Here is a 24,103-nt window from a genome sequence, read left to right on the forward strand (position 1 = left end):
TGCAAATCGTTCAATTTGGATCGCAAACAGTAGCAACTTTCTTGCAAAATGCGAGCAAACTTGGCAGAATCCTCCTGAAAAAAAGTTTTGAGACCGAGTAAGGCTGATGCTGCGTGAGAAGCATGGCAATAAATAACAAAAATAAACACACAGGGCGCACACGCAGAGTGGTTTACCGTGGTTCAGCGACTCCGGAGTTTGCTTTATCTTCTTGGAAGCCCTCTTCTCCAAAGCTCGGAGCTATTGGGCCCCACACAGGATTGGAGGACGTAGTGGTGGTGGTGGCGGAGGTGGTGTCAGTGGTGGTGGTACTGCTGGAGGTAGCGGTCTGGAGCCATTGTCGCTCGATCTTGGCGAGGCGCTGCTCCTCCTCGAGGCGCTTTTGCTCCACAAGACGCTTCTCCTCCATCAAGTGCTCCTCCTCCTCCTCTTGACGCTTCACCTCAACGAGGCGCTTCTCCTGCATGAGACGTTTCTCCTCGAGGAGCTTCACCTTGCGAAAGCGCCTCTCCTCAAGACGCTTCTTCTTTTTCTCGAGACGCTTCAGCTCTATGAGACGCTTCACCTCAAAAGGCGATTCTCCTCCATGAGGCGCTTCTCTTCCTCGACCCGCTGCACCTCAATGAGGCGCTGCTCCTCGACAAGGCGCTTCTCTTCTTCCACCCGCTTCTCCTCCATGAGGCGCTTCTCTTCCTTGACCCGCTTCACATCTATGAGGCGCTTCTCTTCCTCCAGATGCTTCTCCTTGAGACGCTTCACCTCGCGAAGGCGCTTCTCCTCCATGAAGCGCGTTTCTTCAAGGAGGCGCTTTTCCCTGACGCGTTTCACGTCGTTGAGGATATTGTTTCGAAGGCACTTCTGCTCCGTTTGGTGCTTCAACTTGGCGAGGCGCTTCACCTCATTGGGGCGCTTCTCTTCCATTGTGCATTTCTCCTTCGCAAGTCGCTTGTCCTCCTGGAGACGCTTCACTCCGCTGAAGTTCTTCACCTCCCCAATGCTCCTCTGTTCACGCGAAGATAAGCACATGACTATTAAGACATGTTCACTCAGGACAAAATATATTCTCGCAGGCACACAAACATAGACGGGCACATAGACAAACAAAAATGCATACTTGCACATCTATGTACGGATGCAAACATGCACATTAACTCATGGCATGACGTAATGATGGAGGGATGGAGTGATGGTGTTGGAAGATGGTGTTGTGATATGGAGAGGTGAAATTGTGGAATGTTCTGGAGAGACGGTGCCTTGTGATGGTATTGATGCTTTATGAGGCTCTATGATATTGTATTGATTCTCGATTTGAAGCTTTCGTCACTGCAAGGATTCATACTCACATATGTGACTTTACCGAAAAAACCTAAGAAAGAGTCACATACGTGACTTTACCGAAAAAACCTAAGAGTATATTGTATTGAGTTGGTGGTGGTGTGGTGTGATGAGAAAGGTAGACCCCATACACACCTTTGGGGAACGATTTTCATAGCTTTGGCCTGGGAAAGGGTCCACTTCATCCATAATGTCCCCCCACGTGGTCGACTGGCGCCATGACTCCCGGGCTACGGAAAACAAAATTAATTCAAAAGACGAGTAATGTCTTAGAGAACGAAGCACGTGGATATTCACACAGCTAATTCTGAGATTCTTGTAATTACCTCTTAACACATAACATGACCTGCTGCTGAGAAACATTAGTCACATGGCAGTAAAACATTACAAGTCATATTTTTCGATTTAAAGCTTTCGTGACTGCAGGGATTCATCTTCTTGGTTCTTTCAGTAAAGTCACGTAGAAGGGAAGTAATAAAATAATAAAAATAAAACATAGCGGCAGCTGAAGAGGCAGTCATTTTTTCCACATGTTCCCAATCCGATGTGGACATTGTTGCACTCAAAGATAAGTGTGATTTGTAGAGTGTCTTGTCTAACTGATCTAGTTCGGTGCGCGTAAGTCTGATTTTCTCTGAGATAAGAGGTAAGCTAGTTCTAGACAGAATTCGTTTCGCATTTCGCAAAAAAAAAGTCATGTTTTTGTAAGCATGTTGAGATAATTAATTTCATAAAGTTGAGACCCCCGTTTAAACCAATATGGCTGAAACGCAGCTCTAAATCCATGCTGTCTGCCACCCTTGACCGTTTACCTCTTACCATCACCACCAAGCCACGTCCACTAAAATAAATTAATCAGGGAGCTGCCTCCTCTGCATAAAAGCCACGTGATGCAGGTAACTGGGACTTACCATCATAGTCCTCCAAGATTTCAGCCCACTTGCGTTGTCTGTCCATGTTGTTAGGAAGTAGTAGTTTCTGTTTGATGTTGGAGGGCCTGGGGAGGTTGTAAAAACGCTAAGATTTATCAGCCTTTTGAATCACTCATCCTCTCAATTATTACAAATTTGACCACTCGCTGTACCAATCTAATCACTCACTCGCTTGTTTGCACACTCACATGTGCGTCAGATCACTCACTCATACACCCACGCGAACATGTTTAATCCAACTGCCTATTGCATTAAACATAATCGCCAGACATAACCGTGATGTTTAACCTCTAATCCAGACAAGCATGTTGATGCACAGCCCATTTGTTATTAATCGACTGCTTGATAAAGGCCCCCCTATGTCTTGTAGGTCATTGGGGTCAAATGACCATACTTAAATCATTTGTTATGACCCGAGAATGACGTCGTAGGTCACTTGATGTCAGAGATACCGCCCATGTGGCTGTGACATCACAGATAGGAGACGTCTATGGCAGCAGCTTGGGTCTGAACTAAAAGGCAGACTCCTCCCCCGTGTTGGATAACATTCAATACATGTAATGCAGGGCACAATTATGCAGGCAATCAGAACACGATCATTATAGACATGTTAATCATATTTTATGAGATTAAAACAGGTTAGTTATGAACGTTTTAAATGTTGACTTGCTTTGGGTCTAAACAATGACAGTAACAGCAACATATCAGAGCATGCCAAGTAACCTAACTAATAGTCCTAATTTGGTAGCAAAAAATCCAAATACCAACATATACAAAAATAATGAAGCTTTAGTTTGTAGTCAAAACGTGCAATAAAAATAAACAACACACATCGTCAACAGGGACGCTCACCTCGTTGACGATTCGCTCTGCAAAGGCTTCTTCTGCTGCTGCTCACTCGTGCGCATTCCTCTCGACTGCGGGTGGAGGCGTGGCTATGACGTAACAGACGTGACGTCACTACAGCGAGGCTCCGCCCCCACGCGCTTGGCGGGCTCACCACGTGGTGCAGTGCGGGTGGTGTGCGTCACCGGAAACAGCAGAGTCCTTGGTTCGACATTAAACATTTGCCCCCTCGCTTTGTGCTGTCTTTGATGTCGCCGTTACTGCGGCGAGGACTGAAGCGATGCCTGGCCATCAGGCCTGGCATATACCTAGGCCTCAGGCTTCATATTTGTTCATAGTTATTTTTTGTTTAATTGGAATTATTAACTTGCATTTCATTAATTACATGTCAAGCGTATAAACACCATCCCATTGGTTTATTTACTTTTAAATTCAGGTTTTTATTAGAGTTTTTGATCTGTAGTTATATTTAAGTGAGTGAGGTAGTTGTACTAAGTGTGCATTTGAGTTCCATGTAAATCTTAAACAACTACGCTGGTTTGGTCGTCTGCGTGCGTATCTGGACGTTAATTTATTTACGGACCCGCCCAAACAGCTAGCTCTGATTCGTCGATAAAAATTAATAAAACAGCCGGCAAAAAGCCACAGCTGACTTTCATTCGACAAATATGAATAAATAAACCTGCCGCACAACAGCGTCTCTTCGGTCAACTATTGCACCTACTTTCACGCAACACCATATTCACAGTGATGGTCGCAACGCAAAATCTACTGTAGGTACAGTGTTGCTGTTGCACCCGCCGAACACTGCGTTCTGGTGGCGATATCTCCCCAACGAAGAACGTCCGCGGCTGCAACCAAGAACCCTCCACTAATCAGATAGCCACATACATTTTCAATTCCAGAACTTTCAATAAAATCTGTTCATTATTGGTGGGGTTCGGTTCGACGGCCTAGTGGACAAAACTGACCACTCTTTCGTACGCAGCTCCATCAATATTGCGCCCATTCCCTTGAAACCACTGTGCTTAATCTTTCATTGGGCCGAAACAAGTGTGTGCAAAGTGGCCCAGCACAGTTCACGGCCCTACATATCAAACCAGCGCTCGAGAAATTCTGTCGGTGTTGCCTTCAATCTCATTGGACTAATTAATTATCCCTTACATTTAATTGCCTCAAAGTGGCCTGCGTGCGTTGTGGCGGCAGCACGCGTTAGTCAGTCAGTCGTCCATTTCCAAACAAGCAGAAGCACACAGAAGGTAACCGCTGTGTGATAGCATAGGTCTGCCAAGGTCTGCGCCGCAGTGGTGCAGTGCACTGTGGGCGCACATCCTGCGCTGTGTGAGTGTGGTGTGTATGCAAGTGTGCGAATGGTAGTCACGCTAATATTACGTATATTTATGTAAAAAATGGGTGCTGCGTGCTGCGATTAGTGGAGTCCCCAAACAACTTTACCTTACGAGTAGGCCGGGGTCGCTATATAGTGAGTCTTAGCGGACTGAGCTGGCAGCTTCACCTGCCGGGACCACGGCCAGTTGCGTAGCGCACCCCTACAGTTTCACCCATGGGTCAATACCCCCATGGGGCAACCCAGCTGACTGTTTGATGGTGTACAATGGGTACTTTTTGGTTTATCCGGCTTATTACCATTATTATGTATTGACGTTGATCACTTTTCCATGCACGGCTTGCTGTCTACTTCCGTTGTGTAATTGAGATTTTGTGCATGCTGGTGCTGGTAAGGGCATGTGTTGCATAATATGCAGCATGGGTCCGCGTATTATGTTTGGCACGGATTCAGTTGGCGTTACTGTACATTTATCATGTTTTGGAGTGCCAATCCCATGCACTTTGAAATGTAATAAACTGTCAAAAAAGGTTGCAGCCCGGCCCCCGCCGCTGTCACTCTCTGGCCGTTGCACAAGCCATATCGGAATTTGCGACATGCTAAAACAATGAGTACAGTGTGACACCACCCGGGTAACTCCCGGAATCAAAATGGGCATTGGAAAGTGATCACTTTCCAGAGGTGTGGACTCGAGTCATGTGACTTGGACTCGAGTCAGACTCGAGTCATGAATTTGATGACTTCTGACTCGACTCGACAAAATGTACAAAAACTTGCAACTCGACTTGGACTTTAACATCAATGACTCGTGACTTCACTTGGACTTGCGCCTTTTGACTCGAGAAGACTTGCTACTTCCCATGAAAACTGGGGGAAAAAATGTTCACACGGCCGCGCCACTCTCAGTTTATCTGCATCTGTGAAAAAAATGTGCACCACCTGTATGCATGCAGAGAGCACGCGCGCTGCCTGCACGACATCCAATCACTGTAGTCCCACGTTGTTTTGATTGGACAGCATCTAAGCAGGCACATTGCAAGACAACCAATGAAGCGCAACAAGCAACAACGCGCCAGTTGGCAAAATGATACCGAAGATAGTTTCGTTTGGCTATAAAAATTACGATGTAGTCGACAAAAAACGAGTTGCAATTTGCAAAACATGCGGGTCGAAGATTACAGACGGTGCTGCCACAACGTCTAACTTTGTTCGACACCTGAAGTTGCACAAAGAAAGGTAAGTTTTGAACGAATGCTAAGCACCTTATCGGATGTACCGTAACTTACTAGCTGCTGCATATTTACTGTATCAACGAGACAGTAAACGCACGTCTCCCTTGCTGGTTAATGCTTACAAAATAGGGATTTTTGAACCCCGATTATATGAGGTACATGAGTGTAGCACACTCAGATGGAAAACCTCTTCAACATCATGTCAACGTCCGTTTTAAAGTATCATTTCTACCTTGCTGCTAGACGGATAAACACAAATGTATATCTCAGTCTCTCCAACACACATGAGACAAAAACAGGCCTTCCAGTTTTACTCTTTCAATCGTTCAGTTTCAGAGTGGCTGGTGTGCTGCCTCATTGAGGTCGTTTATGTAATTTTGGTTAATCACAACTAAGCTGAACTGTCGCTGAAGACATAAACTATCACAATTAAACAATGAATGAGGCAGCAGTAGACCTGCAATTGCTGTGTGATGCAGCAAGGCACCATGGAATCTGGTGTGCAGGAGAGAGTGAACTATAAAGCAGGGGTTCCCAAACTTTACCATGACAAGGCCCCCCATATACCAGTAGATTCCAGCCAAGGCCCCCCTGACATGGGCCGTGCCACACTCTTTTTTCTGTGCACCTCCTTTCACAACTCGATGGAGTTGGTGCATCCCTAAACCCATCCAAGTACAACAGGAAACATAGTAAGACATATACACTGTAAAGAGGAAAATGATGACACAGTCACAGAAGATCCACCATTAGCCTTCCCTTTTCATATCATGCCCAAACAGCAGGCAGTGCATGGACATAGCGTGCTACCGTAGTCTAGGTCTGTGAGGCAGCGCACCACTGGGATATATACAGTATATAATAAAATAATACCGATTATAGTAGTAATGTTCAGAGATGCAATAGATTATTATAGTGCAGTTCTTAACTAATGGGGATATTGTTTAGCTTATTTTTGGTTTAATTTGGTTTATTTTACTTATTTAATTCATTCAATTATTTTGTTTTGCTATACTTTTCATGCCAACTTGCCATGGCCCCCCTAGCACCCCCTCGCGGCACCCAGGGGTCCCCGTCCCCACTTTGAAAACCACTGCTATAAAGCATATGACTTCAGTTTCTTGAGGGAAAGGGCTTTCTTATGACTTTTGAAGCAGTGAAAATATTCTTAATATTGCATACACTAAAACTGAAATGTATTATCGTATACCGTAGTGTACAATAGACAATGAATATTAACACAACAACATTGATATGAGTAAAGAGTAGTTTCAAATACAACATGTGTGGCTATAAGGGATTTTCTGACATCTGTTTCATATTCTTTTCTGTTACAGGTATGAAGAATACCAGATGAACAAAAGCATCGTAGATGAACCACAACAGCCTTCAATCTCACAATTCCTGGACACTCGTGTAGGGCGTTACAGCATGAGCCACCCACAGCAGAAGGCCATCTCCAATGCGATACTGTCTGACTTGATTATTGATTGCAATTTTCCTCTATCTATTGTGGAAAATAAGAGCTTTCGTCACTTTCTGGCTGTGCTGGACAGCAAGTATACCCCAGTCTATCGCCGAACGCTGACCACAAAAACAGAGAGCCTTGCTGAGGAGAGACGTTCAAAGTTAAAAACTCAATTGAGCAACACTGACCATGTTTCAGTCACTGTGGACATTTGGTCTGATCGAAAGATGAGGGGATTCCTTGGTGTCACTGTGCACTGGATGGAGAGAGATGCAGAGAGGGTACAGCTAAAGACAAATCTCTTGGCCTGCAACCGCTTCAAAGGCTCTCACACAGCGGAGCGCATCTGTGACCAATTTGAGGCAATATGTGATTAATACAACATCAAAGCTAAATTGGACTATATCATTAGTGACAATGCTGCTAACATGCGCAAGGCATTTACGGTCTGCTTCCCCAGCAAACAGGAGGAAGATGATGATGCTGGAGATAATCTTGATGATCCTGAGCTATGGCATGACTTAACCCTAGAAGACCAGCAAACCGTCGATGCTGCTATGGCAAAGAAACAGCGCCTGCAGTGTTTTGCACACACATTGCAGCTGGTGGTGGGAGACGGTTTGAAAGAAACAAAAGCGGCATGTCCTTCTCTCTCCAAGTTATCAAAACTTAGCTCCCTGCTCCACACAAGCACAACGTTTAAAGACATATTCGATGGTGAATTTGGGGAGCACAGAGGCATCCCTGCTGCAGTGAGCACGAGGTGGAATTCTACACTGCGGCAGGTGAAAGCAGTCCTTCATTGTGATCAGCAAAAGCTCTGCGCAGTTCTTGAGAAGGCCGGGCATAAAGAACTGTCATTCACACTACGAGAGTGGAATCTGCTGAAGGAGTTGGTGGACATCTTGAAACCGTTCGGAGAAGCAACTGATTTGACACAGGGGGAGAAAGTCATTACAATCAGTGCAGTTGTTCCATCCGTCTTGTCCCTCAATCACCATCTTGAGAAGCTGAAGCCTCAAGTTCGTTTCCTGAGCGGCCTGGTCAGAGGTCTGCAGGCATCTCTGGAAAAAATATTTCTTGGGATCTTCATTAATGTGAAAATGGCCCAGTCTCAAGAAGGGATCACTGCCCCCTTTTCAGACACAGTCTACCTGAAAGCAGCTGCCTTGGATCCAGCCTTTTGTCTGCTGTGGATTGAGCCCCATGTGCTGGTCAACCGTGACATCAAGGCAGAGGTGGCACAACGAGTTAAAGGTAAATCTTATTGACTTGCAATGCAACTTAAATGCAACGTAAAATAATTTGATCTTAATCTGATCTAGGATCTAATGTGATATTAATCTGACTTTAACAATAATAACAATTTTCAGTCTTGCACAGTATCATCAACATCAGTAATGGTAATAAGAGCTCTTTTGTTTCTGCTGTTGTGACACGTTTTTTTAGAATTGATCCTGAAAGATGCTGCAGAGACGGAGCAACCTGTGCCGGTGCCTGCTGAAGAAGAACTAGAGGACATGGAAGGAGAAGGGCTGTTTGCTGCATACCATAAGAGGCAGAAAAGGGATGTTGGGACCCCACCAGCAGTACAGCTAAGTCACTACATTGACATGGCAGAAGGACAGAATGCCCTTTTGTTCTGGGCACTGAACAGTAAGACTCTTCCTTCACTCTTTCAAGTAGCCATCCGAGTCTTGGCAGTGCCTGCTTCTAGTGCTCCAGTGGAGCGAGTTTTCAGCCATGGTGGCATCATTCTGCGTCCCCATCGTGCACAAATGACTGACAGACTTTTGGCCAATTTGATCTTTTGCAAATGCAATGCAGTGTAGGGGCCTCCCTCCACCTGTCCACAGCACGCATGCGCACACACACTCACTCTCTGCTCATCACCTGTCCACATAGCTCTCTCTCTCTCATACACACCAGTCTCTATGGAGGCATTCCAATTATATTATCAGGTTGGTCCAGTTTTTCAGAAGTGATAATTTTGAGGAGTGAGGATTTTATTGATGACATGTTTAAAAAAAGTTTAGGCTAAAAGAACCCATGTCTATTTGAAAGTTAAACTGTTTTGCAATATGAGGTCAATGCAATACAGGACTGAAGCTGCTGTGCATTGTTCTAGTGCAATATGCTGTTGAAATAAGAGCATTTTTTGTGAAAATTAAATTTTCTGTTTTTTACTGTGTTTGATTAATGTCATTGTATAAAAAGAGGTTTAAATAAATACAAATCTTACAGACATACATGATTTGTATAAATTTTATTTCTGTGGTAAGAGGACTTGAAATGACTCGAAACTAAAATGGTAGGACTTTGGATTCGACTTGAGACTTGCAGGCTTTGACTTCTGACTCGACTTGGGACTTGCCTCATCTTTGACTCGACTTGACTCGGGACTCGAGAGCAAAGACTTGAGACTTACTTGTGACTTGCATAACAATGACTTTGTCCCACCTCTGGTACTACCACAGGGTATTGTGAACGCTTCAGGAGGAGGAGAGGTCTGGATTTGTAAGTCTCACAGTACCGGTAAGAAGCGCCGGGTGGGGGATGCCCTCCACTGGGGTACAAATTCTGTCATTATTAGTATACGATCATGCAATGTTTCTATCTGCAAGCTGTCATAACTGAAACGATCCCCGTTATTGTTCGATTGAGAAATGGAGTGATACCATATGTGAGGAACCCAAAAATCTGATGCATGCGTAAAACACCCACAATGGGAATACGTAAACGTAAAAACATCAACAAAATATTTTTTTTATGAGAACAAAATAGTTGGCCCCATAACGCATCTGTCTGTGTGTGTACATACAGACGGAGGATGCAGGGGCCAACCTGTGTGCGATCGGAACGGTGCAACTGCTGACCAATGTCACTGTGGATGGCACACACGCTGACGCACACCGGAGCTGTGTCTTTGCGATGCAAGGGCATGGTGGATGGTGGAGCGCATATGGATGGTGCGTTACGAATAAAATAAAACAAAACAAACCGCTGGAAGCAGCCATGCGAGCAGGCTACCTTGAGAGCGATCGCGAATGGGTTTCGTGTCTGGAAGAAGCCTCGCTCTTTCAGATGCCGTACCAGCTTCGTCAACTCTTCGCTACGATTCTGCTGTATTCCATGCCAGCAGATACGAAGGCTCTCTGGGATAAATCCTACGACGAATTGGCTCGCGATTACGAGTACCAGTACCGCCAGCTGACCAACAAAGAAGAAATGGTAAATCTTCTTGGTTCTTTGGGTAAAGTCACGTAGAAGGGAAGTAATAAAATAATAAAATAAAACATAATAAAATAATTCTCACGACGTTTTGGCCACAACGCAAGCAGCCGTCCTCAGATGAAAACCAGGTCTGTTGAGGCGACAGCGTCTGAATGAAACAGCACACGTGCTTGGAGCATATATATAAGCTGGGTTGGAAGGGGGGGAAAGGGCGCCTTGACAAAAAAAATTGCAAATCAAGAAGAATTTAGCATATTTATGGGAAATGCAGGTATGTGATTAGTACTACTTATGCCCGTGCATTATGCAGGATTAGCAGCATCACAGGGAGGGGATATGGGAATTGCAGGTATGTGATTAGTACTACTTATACCCGTGCATTATGCTGGATTAGCAGCATCAAAGAAAATAAAATAAATTGTAAAGTTCAAGACCCTTCACAGCCTCCACGAGTTCCTCACGGCAGGTGGGATGGCTCTGTCGGACTTTGACGACCTCCCGCAGCTTTCCGAGTACCCACACTTGGTCTTGGACTCGCTGCTCGAGAACAACCATATCCGCCGCGAATTGGACACGAAGGACTTCCCATTTCCACTTCGGCGCAAACAGTTCCCCATTGTCACACAAATCTGCCCTTAACCGGCAGCATCTTGGCTGTCTCTCCATTAACATGTTACGGTCCCAAATCCTCAAGTATGACATGTGAACTGTAACACTATCAACGATAACAAAAATAAGAAAAAAAATACAATAATCTATTAACTAGTTTCATCATTTATAACACCAAAAACAGAGGTACGGTATTATTAGTTTTGAACAAAATAAACGGAGGTTCGTGATTATAATCGCATAATTATAATCGCACTGTGATAATGCTAGAATCACACTGTTGCCATATGCATGTTAAGTGAATGCGAACCGGGGGTAGGATTTGCAAGATTTGAATCTCATTACAATTATTAAAATCCCACTGTAGTCGCATTAGAATAAAACTGTCCACTGTTGGATGAATGTCATGCTAATTTAATCGAATAGCTATATACGGTATGTAAAGTGTATCACTTTATATATTATAACATAATTGCATTTCATATGATTTGAAAAACATACGTTCATTTAAAATAAACGGAGATTTTTGTGGACTTTGTGGGGAGATGGAGCGCAGTGGATCGGATCGTCTCCGCTGCTGTCGACGGGGCCAAGCAGCGAATGTTTAACTCCAGTCACAGGGCCTTACCCAAACTACATCTCCCCAACAAGGCAGCCTTCCCTCTGCTGTGTATTTTAGCCGTATATTTGAGGACGCACTTGAAGATAACAATTCGTCAAGAAAAGGCATGATTACAATGTCTTTCATAAAGGAGTATGAGTTCATTCATGAGTAGTATTCGCTAAGCCCAGATGGCACTATCCTGCACTCACTCATGTTGAAACAAAGTAAACATTAGTCGCTCAAATCTCAGCTCATTCATGGTCATTGCCATTATTTCCAAATCCGTGTGGGGTCCCACGAGAACAGGGCACGGCCAAAAACTCTCACGTTATAAACTCGCACTGTAAGCTCTAACATTATAAACTCGATTTAAAGCTTTCGTGACTGCAGGGATTCATCATCTTGGTTCTTTCGGTAAAGTCACGTATAAGGGAAGTAATAAAATAATAAAAATAAAACATAATAAAATAATTCTCACGACGTTTCGGCCACAACGCAAGCAGCCGTCCTCAGGTGAAAAGCAGGTCTGTCGAGGCGACAGCGTCTGAATGAAACAGCACACGTGCTTGGAGCATACATGTAAGCTGGGTTGGAAAGGGGGGAAAGGGCGCCTTGACAAAATAATTTGCATATCAAGAGGAAATTAGCATATTTATGGGAAATGCAGATATGTGATTAGTACTACTTATGCCTGTGCATTATGCAGGATTAGCAGCATCAAAGGGGAGGGGATAGGGGAATTGCAGGTATGTGATTAGTACTACTTATGCCCGTGCATTATGCAGGATTAGCAGCATCAAAGGGAGGGGATATGGGAAATGCAGGTTTGTGATTAGTAGCATTAATAAAGGGAAGAAGTGTTAATAGTATGTAGCTGCAGTAACTAAAACCACTACGTAAACAACTGAAGTATAAACTACATAGTATCATCAGTATATAATATGCTTCCATCTAAACTTTATTCTCTTACATCACACGAGTCTACACCGTACTATATTCTGCCATAGACAAACCCAACATTAAACCACATACTGTATTACTATACACCAACCTATACCTTATACATTGTAATATTACACGGGATCAGCGGAACGCCGTGGGCACCTATTCGTGGGTATTGGGAAAGAGACTAGAGAATCCAGAGCCGCCTAGAACATATCCCTCCGATAGATCGGGTACAGACCCTGGGACGATAACGTACGCCTGCCACGCCGATCAATACTGACCCAACAGTAAAACGTAGTCGCCGAGAATAAATCATTAATAACCCAGCGCAGCCTCGGGTGGTCTTATGAGTGGGTGAAAGCGCGTGGTGCTGTGTGTAGGTGTGTGCGCCCGTCTGTCGCCGCGAAGGCTGGTGCGGTTTGAGGGCTCGCACCCACCATAAACACCTGTTTCGCGGTCCCTTTAAACGAGCGTTCTCGCCCGCTCACGGGAGCCGCGTGGGTGCGAGCAGCGTCACTTCCCCCTCCGACCCCTGACCTTCCCCGTTCAGAGCGTGTGACCGACATTGTACTAATTTTGGTTGATCGAGTAGAACAAGGCACGTGCCATGTCCGGACGAATTCTTATCAACAACAGTGTCCTTAAATACGATGCTAAAATAAATGTTGGATTAAACGTGCACCTCTTAACCCCTCCCTCGCATTTACGACTAACGATTTGCATTTGCACATAACATACATTAAAGCCCATTAAAATGCTAATACGACCATATTGTTATTCTAAAATTTGAATGCGATTATTGTCCTGTACCCCCCACAGTTCACATATCCCTCCCCCGGTTCGATCGTACAGATAATTTACATACATACATATGTGTAGAGTGCGATTTTAATACTTCTAATGAGATTTAAATACCGTACCTCCGTTTATGGTGGTATAATTATAAAACCAGTTGATAGTTTATAGTCGTTTAATGTTTAGTGTTATTGTTTATAGTGTTATCAGTTTGCGTGTTTTTAAGTACAGGTGATTCTCGGTATTCTTCGGTATTCTGGACCTGAACGTTGCGAAACGATTCATAACGAGGACCTTTCCCCACCAGAGCGCAATCCGCTAATGAAAAGAACTCGGGGCGGCGGGAACACGTGCTTCCATGGGCAGTGGGGGACAGGGCATGGTTGTATTGCCTACAGGTGCCACCGGGTATGTCCCCCAAGTTGTTCCGCCCATGGCGGGGACAGGTAGAGGTCATAGAGGTGGGTGATGTAAGGACAGTGCGTCAACTAAGGGACAAGTGGTGACAACAAGATAGAGAGAGTTCGAGAAGGGAAGGCGAGACCAAGTGTGGGCGGAGGTTCACGCCGAGAATGAGAGAGGGGGAGGAACGAGGTTTGGGGCTGTGTTGGCTGGTTGCTGTCTCGTCGTCGTCGTTGCTCTATCGTGACGCCTGGGGTCTGAAACCGCGTTAAAGGCTAAATAAAAGAACCCTCTGCAGTCTGAGTCTGGATTCATTACAATTGTAACGATTCATTATTTCAATGGCTAATATTGGTTTGTGCGATTATTTCATATGTTCATACTGTTTATTGCTATTTGATGCCATTGAGATGGAGCATTCATCCAGCAGTGGACAGCTTGATTCTAATACCACCAAAGTGTTATTCAAATAATGTTAATCCCATCCTGATCCTGCACCTTCATGTTTCACATATCCCACCATTGGTTGGCACGTCCATATTACATACAAGTTACATAGATACATGTTACATACATACATGTTACATACTTACGAGCATCGTGTGATTCAAAGAGGACGACGGAATGATTCTAATAATTCGATTGAGAATCAAATATAACACTTCATTGTACGGTTTGCTAATCTATATCACTAGTTAATAATGTTATTTCATAGCGTTGTAATGTATTGCTCATAGGTTATATTGTTAGAGTTTACAAATTTTAAGTTTACCATAACACTGGTTTACAGTATTTTGCATATTCTTCAAATGTATATGTTAATGTTTAATGTATATTGTTGGAATTCATAATGTTAAAGTTCACAGTGTGAGAGTTTACAATGTAACAGTATATCAAAGGCGTCGCTCGATGGCTTCGATCTGGTAGATTGCATCAGAGTTTGTCATCAAAGGCGTTATCCCATCACGGGACACCAACATGCTGCCTATATAACAGTAACAAAAGCAACTCCAGCAGCTTCGAAACCGTTCGATGGCAAAGCAGCGACTTCTGCTTCTGCTCCAACTGCTGCTCGGCTGTTTGCACGCCGGCTCTGCTCTCGTGGGACCCCACACGTTCATGGAAATAATTGAGATGATCCTATCTGAGTTGAGATTTGAGCGACTAAAGTTTACTTTGTTTAAACATAACTTAGTGTAGGTTAGTGCCATCGGTGTTTAGCGAATACTACCGAAGAATTAGCTCACACTCATTTATGACAAAATTTGTCATAATTTTGGTTGATTTAAGGAGATCAAGACACAGGCCATGTCGACGAATTCTTATCACATACATCTACTTAACTATATAGCTAAAATAACGTCAACACTCGAATAAACTTGCAGGTCTTAGCCCTCTCATATCGTTGCTTCGCAGATGCTCGAGATTGAGTGTCCTGCTGTGTTCCGAATTGTTTACTGCGATAACATTTGTAACAAGATGCTGCCGGTTAAGGGCACACTTGTGTGACGGAGATCTTCCACCTGGAATTCTCTTAACATGTTTTTGCTATGAACATCGTAAAATAAATAAGGGACAAACATTTGTTAAAAATACGTTTTTATTCATCTTGCAATCATTTTACGTCAAAACTCGAACCGAATGTTTATTATGTCAGTACAGTGCAAACCATATCCGTTCCAGGAATACCAAAGCGTTAAAGTATCATTCCCCATGATTTCCTGATTAGTTCACCACGTTTGTTCACTGTGCGTCTATGTTGAAGTCAAGGCCATATATTCAACGAACGCGTCAATGTACATCCTGGAATCAGATATCTAAAGTCGATTAATACCAATCAAAAAAAGCTATATACCTGAAAAAACGTTTAAAATGTTGAGTAAAGATGTACCTACAGACGCATTCCAACTTTAGCTCAACAGGAACACCTAACGACTAAAATTCAACCCTCTCACAACCAGTGCACATCACACCACTTCGGCAAGTAATCCGATAACATTACAAACTACCACTGTGCACGTCACGAAACTGTAAAACTAAAATGGTCAAAATTACACACAAAAGTACTCGATACGGCTTAATAGGTATAACCACATGACATAATATTTTTTCAGTCACCCCGAGCTCTCTGGTTGACTCTCGAGCCACTCCATTACATCCAGCCATCTCTCGGGATCCAACTGCATGGGATCGAAGGTGGAAACTTTTTCAGGACTCATTGCAGCACCTTGAATTTCAGCTTTTGATTTCAGTTTCCTATCATTGTGGACCTTCTGATGCCTGTTAAGAGATGACGAGTGTGAAAATGTCTCCCCACACACAGGGCACAGGAATGGCTTCTCGCCCGTGTGTGTTCTCTGATGAGTTTGAAGAGTTGATGCCCGTGCAAATGCCTCCCCACACACAGAGCATAGGCATGGCTTCTCGCCCGTGTGTGTTCTCTGATGACTCTGAAGATGTGATGACTGTGCAAATGCCTTCCCACACACAGGGCACAGGAATGGCTTCTCTCCCGTGTGTGTTCTCTGATGGTCTTGAAGAGTTGACGAGTGTGCAAATGCCTTCCCACACACAGGGCACAGGAATGGCTTCTCGCCCGTGTGTGTTCTCTGATGACTATGAAGATTTGATGACTTTGAAAATGTCTTCCCACACACAGGACACAGGAATGGCTTCTCGCCCGTGTGTGTTCTCTGATGACTATGAAGATTTGATGACTTTGAAAATGTCTTCCCACACACAGGGCACACGAATGGCTTCTCGCCCGTGTGTGTTTTCTGATGGTCTTGAAGAGTTGATGACTGTGCAAATGCTTTCCCACACACAGAGCACAGGAATGGCTTCTCGCCCGTGTGTGTTCTCTGGTGTCTCTTAAGATTTGATGGCCGTGAAAATGCCTTCCCACACACAGAGCAATTGAATGGCTTCTTGCCTCCGTGTGCGTGGGGCTGTGGAGAGCGTCTCTGCTCCATGTGAGCGTAGTAACAGCAGCGGTGTTATTGAGTCAAAAGTACGCTATCGGCCGCAAGGATGTTTAGCGTTGAGTTTTAGATTTTGTTAACTGCTAAAACAAGAACGACACTCAAAGTCGCCGAACTGTCGACACAGCAATTGTGCTCGCCAGGCTGCGTTGTCTCGCGGTTGAAGGGCGATCAGCTGAGCGACGAGTCGAGCGTCCAACCTCATCAAGTTCCCTCTCGAAATGGCATTGAGCTCTGCTTCTGAGCCGCCTTATAACTCCCCCCCTAGGATCCAATCCTTTGTCTTTCAGGATATTTGCATTCGATTGTTAATTTTGGAAGGTACAATCTGCATGTATATTAACATACCGAAGGGTAATGTGCCCATTATGCTTCATGCATGAATATGTAAGTGCATCTCAGTGTGTAATTGTGCGCTTATTTTGAATAAATGGAAAAGCTTTGTCCTCGATTTAAAATGAATGCAGAGAAATTAGCATGTAACTTTAGAAAAGGAAGAGAGCGGCCTTCTCAACGAGGGAGTGAAACCCAATGAGTAATATTCTTTTACAGCGTTGCAATGGATAGGTTGTAGTTCATAGGTTATAATATTATGTTTCACTATGATAGAGCTTACCATGTGAGAGTATACAATATAAGAGTTGATTAAATGCGACGATCAAGGGCCTCAATCGGGTGAGTTTGATCAGAGGCTTTAATCAAAGGCGTCATCCCATCACGGAACACCACCTCCCTACGTTTATTACAGCAACAGAAGCAACTACAGCAGCAACAACAGCAGCGACAACAACAGCAGCAACATCACATTTCGAGGGCGACGCAGCTACTTCCGATTTTGCTGCCCAGCTGTTTGTAGTCGGGACCTGCTCTCGCAGGACCCCACACGTCTTTGGAAATGATTGCGATGATAAGGTCTGAGCTGAGAATTAAGTAACTCAAGATTACTTTGTTTAACCATAACTTTAGGTAGGTTAGTGTCATCGGGGCTGTGTGAATACTACTCATGAATGAAATCACACTCCTGTATGACCGACATTGTACTAATTTTGGTTGATCGAGTAAAACAAGGCACGTGCCATGTCCAGACGAATTCTTATCAGAAAGTGTCCTTAAATATGATGCTAAAATAAATTTTAACACTGGATTAAACGTGCACCTCTTAACCCCTCCCTCGCATTTACGACTAACGATTTGCACTTGCACATAATATACATTCAAGCACAGTAAAATGCTAATACGACAATATTGTTATTCTAAAATTTGAATGCGATTCTTGCCCTGTACCCCCCACAGTTCACATATCCGACCCCCGGCTCGATTGAAAAGATAATTTACATACATATGTGTAGAGTGAGATTTTAATACTTCTAATGAGATTTAAATACCGTACCTCCGTTTATGGTGCTATAAACTATACAACCAGTTGATATTTCTTTTGTCGTTTAATGTTTAGTGTTATTGTTTATATTGTTATCAATTTACTTGTTTTTTAAGTACAGGTGATTCCCGGTATTCTTCGGTATTCTGGACCTGAACTTTGCGAAACGAATCATAATGAGGACCTTTCCCCACCAGAGCGCAATCCGCTCATGAAAAGATCACGGGGCGGCGGGAACACGTGCTTCCATGGGCAGTGGGGGACAGGGCATGGTTGTATTGCCCACAGGTGCCACCGGGAAAATCCCCTAAGTTGCTCCGCCCATGGCGGGGTCAGGTAGAGGTCATAGAGGTGGGTGATGTAAAGACAGTACGTCAACTAAGGGACAAGTGGTGACAACAAGATAGAGAGAGTTCGAGAAGGGAAGGCGAGACCATGTGTGGGCAGAGGTTCACGCCGAGAATGAGAGGGGGAGGAACGAGGTGTTGGCTGGTTGCTGTCTCGTAGTCGTCATTATATCACACTTCAATGTAAGGTGTTCTGATCTGTAACACTAGTTTATGATGTTATTTTATAGCGTTATAATGTATCGCTCATAGTTTACAATAGCACTAGTTTGTATTGTTGTCCCGCCTTCCCTTCTTGAACTCTCTCTATCCTATTGTCACCGCTTGTCCCTTAGTAGATGCACTGTCTTTACATCAACAACAGTTTTTAGACACCACGTGCGTCAGGGCAGCAGCTGCATCAAAATTTAATACTCAACTGTAGGTGTAAGCGGTGTGACCACACTCACCTGTCAACAACAAGAAAACAACACAATAACCACAACAACAATCCTAACACGCTTCCACGTTGTTCAACTGGACCCTTCAACTGTCCGTGTGTTGGGCTTGGATTCAACGAGCGCAACCTTGCGCATTTTGACCTGGTTCTCGACGCCGGTCCCTCGCCCATGGTGGAATCTTGTGCCTTTCGGGGCGTCAATGGTTCGCACCACAGCCTTGAAGGGTTAGGCAGGTCCCTGGCTTCTTTTGAGAAACATGACCGGGCTCCAGGCACCGATTCCTCACACGTGGGGGATCCTTGAGGCACCCCGGCCTCAAGGGCTAGGAAACTGTGAGCGGCAAAACACATTTCCTTTGGCGTACGGTTTCCGTTGCCAAGCACCCCACTACGTCGGACACACCAGACTCGGGCTGTACAGGACATGGGGATGAGCTGTCTGGGTGGGGACGGACATATGTCTTGAGGCGGGATGGGTGGACGAACCAGCGGCGACGCCCTATCTACATTCGTACACACTTAGGCCGTTTCATCTCTATGACTTCAGCTGTATCACTATAAACGATAACACTCAACATTAAACGACTATAAACTGGTTTCCTAATTAATTAAAACATAAACGGAGGTACGGTATTCAAATCTCATTAGAAGTATTATAATCGCACTCTGCTCATATGTATGTAAAGCGAACGTTCCATCGAACCAGGTGTTGGATATGCGAACTGTGGGGGGTGCAGGGTCAGAATCGAATTCAAATTCCTAGAATAACAATATTGTCGTATTAGCATTTTACTGTGCTTGACTGTATGTTACGTGTAAATGCAAATTGTTAGTCGTAAATGCGAGGCAGAGGTTAAGAGGTGCATGTTTAATCCAGTGTTAATGTTTATTTTAGCATCATATTTAAGGACAATATTGGTAATACAAATTATTCTGGACATGGCAAGTGCCTTGTTCGTCTCGATCAACCAAAATTAGTACAATGTCAGTCATAAAGGAGTGCGAGTTATTTCATGAGTAGTATTCGCTGAGCACCCAGATACTAACCTACACACAGTTATGGTTAAACAAAGTAACGTTTAGTCGCTAAATTCTCAGCTCAGACATGATCATCGCATGTGGGGTCCCGTGAGAGCAGGGCCTGGCTACAAATAGTCGAGCAGCAGAAACAGCAGAATCAGAAGTAGTTGCGTCGCCCTCAAAATGTGCTGCTGCTGCTGCTGCTGCTGCTGCTGCTGCTGCTGCTGCTGCTGCTGCTGCTGCTGCTGCTGCTGCTGCTGCTGCTGCTGCTGCTGCTGCTGCTGCTGCTGCTGCTGCTGCTGCTGCTGCTGCTGCTGCTGCTGCTGCTGCTGCTGCTGCTGCTGCTGCTGCTGCTGCTGCTGCTGCTGCTGCTGCTGCTGCTGCTGCTGCTGCTGCTGCTGCTGCTGCTGCTGCTGCTGCTGCTGCTGCTGCTGCTGCTGCTGCTGCTGCTGCTGCTGCTGCTGCTGCTGCTGCTGCTGCTGCTGCTGCTGCTGCTGCTGCTGCTGCTGCTGCTGCTGCTGCTGCTGCTGCTGCTGCTGCTGCTGCTGCTGCTGCTGCTGCTGCTGCTGCTGCTGCTGCTGCTGCTGCTGCTGCTGCTGCTGCTGCTGCTGCTGCTGCTGCTGCTGCTGCTGCTGCTGCTGCTGCTGCTGCTGCTGCTGCTGCTGCTGCTGCTGCTGCTGCTGCTGCTGCTGCTGCTGCTGCTGCTGCTGCTGCTGCTGCTGCTGCTGCTGCTGCTGCTGCTGCTGCTGCTGCTGCTGCTGCTGCTGCTGCTGCTGCTGCTGCTGCTGCTGCTGCTGCTGCTGCTGCTGCTGCTGCTGCTGCTGCTGCTGCTGCTGCTGCTGCTGCTGCTGCTGCTGCTGCTGCTGCTGCTGCTGCTGCTGCTGCTGCTGCTGCTGCTGCTGCTGCTGCTGCTGCTGCTGCTGCTGCTGCTGCTGCTGCTGCTGCTGCTGCTGCTGCTGCTGCTGCTGCTGCTGCTGCTGCTGCTGCTGCTGCTGCTGCTGCTGCTGCTGCTGCTGCTGCTGCTGCTGCTGCTGCTGCTGCTGCTGCTGCTGCTGCTGCTGCTGCTGCTGCTGCTGCTGCTGCTGCTGCTGCTGCTGCTGCTGCTGCTGCTGCTGCTGCTGCTGCTGCTGCTGCTGCTGCTGCTGCTGCTGCTGCTGCTGCTGCTGCTGCTGCTGCTGCTGCTGCTGCTGCTGCTGCTGCTGCTGCTGCTGCTGCTGCTGCTGCTGCTGCTGCTGCTGCTGCTGCTGCTGCTGCTGCTGCTGCTGCTGCTGCTGCTGCTGCTGCTGCTGCTGCTGCTGCTGCTGCTGCTGCTGCTGCTGCTGCTGCTGCTGCTGCTGCTGCTGCTGCTGCTGCTGCTGCTGCTGCTGCTGCTGCTGCTGCTGCTGCTGCTGCTGCTGCTGCTGCTGCTGCTGCTGCTGCTGCTGCTGCTGCTGCTGCTGCTGCTGCTGCTGCTGCTGCTGCTGCTGCTGCTGCTGCTGCTGCTGCTGCTGCTGCTGCTGCTGCTGCTGCTGCTGCTGCTGCTGCTGCTGCTGCTGCTGCTGCTGCTGCTGCTGCTGCTGCTGCTGCTGCTGCTGCTGCTGCTGCTGCTGCTGCTGCTGCTGCTGCTGCTGCTGCTGCTGCTGCTGCTGCTGCTGCTGCTGCTGCTGCTGCTGCTGCTGCTGCTGCTGCTGCTGCTGCTGCTGCTGCTGCTGCTGCTGCTGCTGCTGCTGCTGCTGCTGCTGCTGCTGCTGCTGCTGCTGCTGCTGCTGCTGCTGCTGCTGCTGCTGCTGCTGCTGCTGCTGCTGCTGCTGCTGCTGCTGCTGCTGCTGCTGCTGCTGCTGCTGCTGCTGCTGCTGCTGCTGCTGCTGCTGCTGCTGCTGCTGCTGCTGCTGCTGCTGCTGCTGCTGCTGCTGCTGCTGCTGCTGCTGCTGCTGCTGCTGCTGCTGCTGCTGCTGCTGCTGCTGCTGCTGCTGCTGCTGCTGCTGCTGCTGCTGCTGCTGCTGCTGCTGCTGCTGCTGCTGCTGCTGCTGCTGCTGCTGCTGCTGCTGCTGCTGCTGCTGCTGCTGCTGCTGCTGCTGCTGCTGCTGCTGCTGCTGCTGCTGCTGCTGCTGCTGCTGCTGCTGCTGCTGCTGCTGCTGCTGCTGCTGCTGCTGCTGCTGCTGCTGCTGCTGCTGCTGCTGCTGCTGCTGCTGCTGCTGCTGCTGCTGCTGCTGCTGCTGCTGCTGCTGCTGCTGCTGCTGCTGCTGCTGCTGCTGCTGCTGCTGCTGCTGCTGCTGCTGCTGCTGCTGCTGCTGCTGCTGCTGCTGCTGCTGCTGCTGCTGCTGCTGCTGCTGCTGCTGCTGCTGCTGCTGCTGCTGCTGCTGCTGCTGCTGCTGCTGCTGCTGCTGCTGCTGCTGCTGCTGCTGCTGCTGCTGCTGCTGCTGCTGCTGCTGCTGCTGCTGCTGCTGCTGCTGCTGCTGCTGCTGCTGCTGCTGCTGCTGCTGCTGCTGCTGCTGCTGCTGCTGCTGCTGCTGCTGCTGCTGCTGCTGCTGCTGCTGCTGCTGCTGCTGCTGCTGCTGCTGCTGCTGCTGCTGCTGCTGCTGCTGCTGCTGCTGCTGCTGCTGCTGCTGCTGCTGCTGCTGCTGCTGCTGCTGCTGCTGCTGCTGCTGCTGCTGCTGCTGCTGCTGCTGCTGCTGCTGCTGCTGCTGCTGCTGCTGCTGCTGCTGCTGCTGCTGCTGCTGCTGCTGCTGCTGCTGCTGCTGCTGCTGCTGCTGCTGCTGCTGCTGCTGCTGCTGCTGCTGCTGCTGCTGCTGCTGCTGCTGCTGCTGCTGCTGCTGCTGCTGCTGCTGCTGCTGCTGCTGCTGCTGCTGCTGCTGCTGCTGCTGCTGCTGCTGCTGCTGCTGCTGCTGCTGCTGCTGCTGCTGCTGCTGCTGCTGCTGCTGCTGCTGCTGCTGCTGCTGCTGCTGCTGCTGCTGCTGCTGCTGCTGCTGCTGCTGCTGCTGCTGCTGCTGCTGCTGCTGCTGCTGCTGCTGCTGCTGCTGCTGCTGCTGCTGCTGCTGCTGCTGCTGCTGCTGCTGCTGCTGCTGCTGCTGCTGCTGCTGCTGCTGCTGCTGCTGCTGCTGCTGCTGCTGCTGCTGCTGCTGCTGCTGCTGCTGCTGCTGCTGCTGCTGCTGCTGCTGCTGCTGCTGCTGCTGCTGCTGCTGCTGCTGCTGCTGCTGCTGCTGCTGCTGCTGCTGCTGCTGCTGCTGCTGCTGCTGCTGCTGCTGCTGCTGCTGCTGCTGCTGCTGCTGCTGCTGCTGCTGCTGCTGCTGCTGCTGCTGCTGCTGCTGCTGCTGCTGCTGCTGCTGCTGCTGCTGCTGCTGCTGCTGCTGCTGCTGCTGCTGCTGCTGCTGCTGCTGCTGCTGCTGCTGCTGCTGCTGCTGCTGCTGCTGCTGCTGCTGCTGCTGCTGCTGCTGCTGCTGCTGCTGCTGCTGCTGCTGCTGCTGCTGCTGCTGCTGCTGCTGCTGCTGCTGCTGCTGCTGCTGCTGCTGCTGCTGCTGCTGCTGCTGCTGCTGCTGCTGCTGCTGCTGCTGCTGCTGCTGCTGCTGCTGCTGCTGCTGCTGCTGCTGCTGCTGCTGCTGCTGCTGCTGCTGCTGCTGCTGCTGCTGCTGCTGCTGCTGCTGCTGCTGCTGCTGCTGCTGCTGCTGCTGCTGCTGCTGCTGCTGCTGCTGCTGCTGCTGCTGCTGCTGCTGCTGCTGCTGCTGCTGCTGCTGCTGCTGCTGCTGCTGCTGCTGCTGCTGCTGCTGCTGCTGCTGCTGCTGCTGCTGCTGCTGCTGCTGCTGCTGCTGCTGCTGCTGCTGCTGCTGCTGCTGCTGCTGCTGCTGCTGCTGCTGCTGCTGCTGCTGCTGCTGCTGCTGCTGCTGCTGCTGCTGCTGCTGCTGCTGCTGCTGCTGCTGCTGCTGCTGCTGCTGCTGCTGCTGCTGCTGCTGCTGCTGCTGCTGCTGCTGCTGCTGCTGCTGCTGCTGCTGCTGCTGCTGCTGCTGCTGCTGCTGCTGCTGCTGCTGCTGCTGCTGCTGCTGCTGCTGCTGCTGCTGCTGCTGCTGCTGCTGCTGCTGCTGCTGCTGCTGCTGCTGCTGCTGCTGCTGCTGCTGCTGCTGCTGCTGCTGCTGCTGCTGCTGCTGCTGCTGCTGCTGCTGCTGCTGCTGCTGCTGCTGCTGCTGCTGCTGCTGCTGCTGCTGCTGCTGCTGCTGC

At 48.0% G+C, this 24,103-nt stretch overlaps 1 protein-coding gene and 1 long non-coding RNA gene across 2 annotated transcripts in view; both read left to right on the top strand.

Annotated features, from left to right (window-relative positions):
* The window catches only part of LOC144737813 (uncharacterized), an 83,772-nt gene that overhangs the window by 8,535 nt on the left and 51,134 nt on the right, over positions 1-24,103 (top strand). The gene's annotated exons all lie outside the window — the stretch shown is intronic.
* On the top strand, positions 5,369-9,410 carry LOC144737878 (uncharacterized). Its single transcript, XR_013589093.1, has 3 exons — positions 5,369-5,697; positions 7,031-8,418; positions 8,611-9,410. It is a non-coding gene; the product is annotated as an uncharacterized LOC144737878 (long non-coding RNA).

Source organism: Lampetra planeri, chromosome 74, assembly GCF_965212315.1.
Source record: "Lampetra planeri chromosome 74, kcLamPlan1.2.h2, whole genome shotgun sequence".
In the NCBI taxonomy this organism is placed as follows: domain Eukaryota; kingdom Metazoa; phylum Chordata; class Hyperoartia; order Petromyzontiformes; family Petromyzontidae; genus Lampetra; species Lampetra planeri.